This window comes from Amborella trichopoda, chromosome 4, assembly GCF_054954075.1.
Source record: "Amborella trichopoda isolate Santa Cruz 75 chromosome 4, AtrichopodaSantaCruz75HAP2 v2.0, whole genome shotgun sequence".
NCBI lineage: Eukaryota > Viridiplantae > Streptophyta > Magnoliopsida > Amborellales > Amborellaceae > Amborella > Amborella trichopoda.
The window spans coordinates 18656361-18660816 of NC_142339.1; the positions used below are offsets into that span (position 1 = coordinate 18656361).

At 38.2% G+C, this 4456-nt stretch overlaps 1 long non-coding RNA gene across 2 annotated transcripts; it reads left to right on the forward strand.

Annotated features, from left to right (window-relative positions):
* Positions 1-211: 211 nt before the first annotated feature.
* LOC148782336 (uncharacterized) lies at positions 212-4220 on the forward strand. Of its 2 annotated transcripts, none has more exons than XR_016053317.1 (3): positions 212-297; positions 632-3708; positions 3778-4220. It is a non-coding gene; the product is annotated as an uncharacterized LOC148782336 (long non-coding RNA). The 2 variants fall into 2 exon arrangements; XR_016053316.1 differs by having other exon boundaries at positions 632-3427; positions 3537-4220.
* Positions 4221-4456: the final 236 nt, after the last annotated feature.

Genomic DNA, 4456 nt, shown 5'->3' on the forward strand with positions numbered 1-4456 from the left:
AATGCAAAGGATAAAAAATCCGTACGAGATATGAGATTGGATACAGGGTAAGAACATAAGAGAGAGAGAGGATTTGAGCATACGAGATAGATGGAGATGAGATAGGTTAAATAGTAAGAATATAGAACAGAGCGGGATTTATTGTGTGACCTAATCTTAATAGAAGTTTAGACCACCTACTTTTATAAATACGTCATATGGCCTCACACGTTGAAGATTAAATCAGACTATTGCATGCTATATTCTGAACTTGGTTAGAGTGAGTAAGAAGAAGAATACGAGTAAGCCATTTTTTAGGTATGTCCATTTTTTTTTTCTAACTCGTATTCTTCCTCATCTAGTTGTGTGTTAATTTATTTTATTTTATTTCTGTTCTTTCTTTTTGGTTTTCTTTTCTCTTACTCTTCTTAGGAAGAGTTGTTTTGGATTTGCACATTGCTCACCATTCATGGAGTTAGATTTTCCTTTTGCCACTATATGCACACACTCTCTCTCTCATGAACCTTTGCGTCTTCTCTCACTTTATAGTCTTCTTCCTTTTTCTTTCTCTCTCTATCTCTCCCTCTATTATTATCTTCTTGCTCTTCTTATATTTGATGATATTTGTACTTTGTTTTGTATTCTTTTTCAGCTAGTTGTAACGTTAGTTGGGTTTGGCGTATGGATGATAAGGGAGGCGGATGCCCTCAACATAATGTACCACCCTCCACTCTGATCGGTACTCTATAAAAAAAAAAAGAAAAAAAGAAGAGCTAGCCATAATGTTATATTCTTTTTTGTGGATTATTGGATGGTTGGATGAAAAAAAGAATTCCTCTCAAGATGAATATTAGTTTCTTTGATCTGTCTCTGTCCTGGTTTTTGTGAATTGACATTCGCATAATAGCAATATTCGTTTTTTAGTTTTTGTTTTGGTGAATAATTTCTTGATTTTCTTTTTTTTTTTATTTTGATAGATAATGTATTGACTTTTTTTTGTTTATGTTTAGTGAATAAATCAACTTGTATACTACATTATTTATAAGGAACGAGAAAAGACTACCACTACAAACCTTGCATAAAGGATACGGAGCAACCACCGCCTAAACCCTAAACCAGCAATCATCATCACCACCGCCTACAAGCAATAGCAAGCACCACCACCGCCCAGCCGCAGCTGCCACCGCTGCTGCCTTGAGAGAGAGAGCCACCGCCTCCACCACCTAGCAGCAACAATAGCCATCGCCTTGCAGAAGCAGCCACCGCCTAAGAGCAGCGGCAACAGCCAGTTATTCCTCCCGATTTTGCCTCCTCTGAGTCAGATCTAGCCTCTTGTGGGCCAGATCTAGACTCCGGCAAAGCAGATCTAGCTTTTGTCTCGCTTTCTTTCTCTAGCCTTACCCCTCTCTCTCTCTCTCTTTTTCTCTCTTCCCTTGAGGTTAGGTTTTCCAGCCCATTGTCCTAAGCCTTCCTCTCGCGCTTCTTCTCATCTCTTCCCATCTCCAATCTTCCCTTCTTTCCACCTCTTCCCATCTCCAACCTTCGTCGTAGATCTTCTACCGCTCCTGCACTCTATCTCTTTTCCTCGACTTTCACCTCCTTTTGGTACGCTAACCCCTAAGATGGGGTTTTACCTTATGGGGATCATAGACCTTGTTTTAGGTCTTTTATGGTTAACGGCCAAAACAGGATAGGCCTTGTTGAAGGCCGCTTTTTCCCCTGTCATGGAGAGTTTTGCTTCTCTTGATTAACGCCCAAGACAGGATTGCCCTTGCTGAAAGCCACTTCTCCCTTGTTGAGGTTTTTTTTCTTCTGGGAAGTAAGATATTCAATTCTGCCCTATACAGCATCCTAGAAGAGTTGTCAGTGATCTGTTTCTCTATCTCATTGTCTTGGTTCTTCATCTGCCCCCTCTTTAGATCTTCTTCCCACCCTCTCCGGTTCTTCTTCCCACACTCTCCCCTATTGTAGTATCTTTTACACCCAAACTTTTGCCCTCTAGTTTAGCCATCTTCTTATTTATGCCGCCATTATTTGGGCATCGTCTGGGTGTCGCCCCAACCTCGGCATGATGATTCCTGCAGAGGGATGGTGCTGTGGTGTGGTTTCAAGTTGGCGAGGCTTGGACTCGAGGATCAGAGAAGAATAGGCTTCCTTGCTTCAGTGGATAACGAGATTTCCAAGCTTCTAGATACAGGGTCTTCAATTTTTAGTGATTGTTTATGTTTAGAGAGTGGTGCTTGATCTTTCTTTGAAGTAGGGTTTCTCACCCTGTGTTTCTTCTTTATATATGTAATACTGGAGTATATCTCTTTATATTAATGAATAACAATAAAAAAAAAAAAAAAAAGACTACCACTCCAAATAAGAAACTTATTGGTGCTTAACAAACTTTAACCCAATCATATCTCTTAAATCTAGGACACCTACTTGTCGTGGACGTGCCTAATCTTTCTCTCTCACCACAAGAAAACGAAAACCACCAAAGCTTCTCTTTCATACAAGAAACACAAAAGAAAAAACCACCAAATCCTCTCTCCCTACATTTACTATGTTGATTTAAGAGTAATTTTAGGATAAGATAAGATAGCACTTCCAATTTTATCTTTAAGTTCAACTCAGATCCCAAATTGTACACTTACCCAAAAGAAAGAACCCAAATTGTGCAAGTTAAATTACATTCGACTTATATACATATACTTTACAAAAGACCACGCTTTCCTTGATGAACTCTCTCCCTTAATACTAGCCTAAGTTTTGGAGTTTCTCTCTCATCCTCTTTAAAAACACATTCCATGAGTTATTTTTTCCCTCTAAAAACAAACTCCTTCCATTGCTTTATTTTTTAAGTTCATGAGTTTCTCTTTCTAGAAACAAACTCTCTCTATTAGTTTAGATTCTAAAGATAAGAAAAAATTTCAATACTTTCATTCAAACAGATGAGCATTAATCGCAATTTATATAACTCAAATCAGAATGGCTTTCTCAAAAGTTGGCTTTCTCAAAAGAAAAACATGTTACAAGTTCTCAGATGAAGTTGTTGTCTCCTTTCTATAAAGAAAATGAACACCAGGATGGTGCCTCTCTCACTTGATGACATTCCATATGATGTCGCAGTTCGGATTCTTGCTGCTTTCCAGATGGATTTTGTCTCTACGACATAGTGCATTTAAAGATCATTGAATGAGCATTTGTCCTCTTGCCACTTTCCTCGAGTTCATTCTGTTTCTGCACCTTCGCATCCCTTGAGTTGCATCGCCCTAATCTCTATATACTCCGGCTAGTTTTTCCTTTACACTTTGAGTCTCAGGTATATCAAACCACAGAGACTCAAACTGTTTAAGCCACCAGTAGGAGAGCGTTGAGCATTTAATCTGCAGTAATGGAGTCATGTGCTGCAAGGCCTATCTGGACCACGCAACCACTGTAGTCTATAATCCTGCTAGAAGTAAGTATGTAGCAGTTCGAAAGTTTGATTCTTATCAAAATATTAAAGCATTTTTCTTCGACCCCGCAAACTAGAGTTTCAAGATATTGGTACAAATCTTGAATTTCAGGCATTCCGAGTATTCCTTGTTTAGATCTAAAACATAACTTTGGAAGAGCGTTGTGATTCCATTCCAGCTCACATATGAGGGTTCGACTTAATGTGTTGACTGTGCATACTATATCTTGGACAAATTCATCAAGTGTGTCATGTTCACTTTCGACATGAACTCGAAAGAAAAGGTACGAATTCCTCTTCCTTGTAATTCATGTGACACATCCTTTCACAAATTGATCGAGTGGGGAGGACAGGTGTGCCTGGTTCTTGATTATGGAGCGATAGATGTGAAGATATGGCAGCTTGGGAAGGAAGAAAAGAAGTGGGTGAAATTGACCGATCTACACATCAGGACAAGATCCCGAATTCTGAGCACAGCGAGTTGAAGATAAAGAGAATCTCTCTTTGTTTATTGTTCGAGCCATGAATGCGGGCATCGAGCATACTATATATGATATCTGCATCAAGAGACGTGAATTCCACCAGAGGTTCTTTTGGCATCACTGAGTTCATGATCTCCTTTATCCTCGAATCTCTCCTTTCATACCAACACACTTGTGTTGCAAATAACAGCTTTAGCAGCTGATAATCAAGGACTAAACACGTAGCATATACCTAGAGTTACCTGGATCTATATTGGCACTTTTTTCCCACTGCCACCAAAAACAATGAAATTTCTGCAAGAACCTTTGATTCTCTCTCTGCCTTCCAAAGAATATGAAATTTAACATTTGATTTCCTTTTAATTACCATTATGTTTAAGTAACATTAGAATAATTCTATTTTATGAGCGTAGTATTAAAGGACCAAATTCATTAAGAAATCAATTAGTAAAACAAAGTGAGACTAAATTTATACTTAAAAATTTAAAAGTACAATTGAATAATATCATTAATTAATACATGAACTTCCAATATTCTGAATACTCAAAAT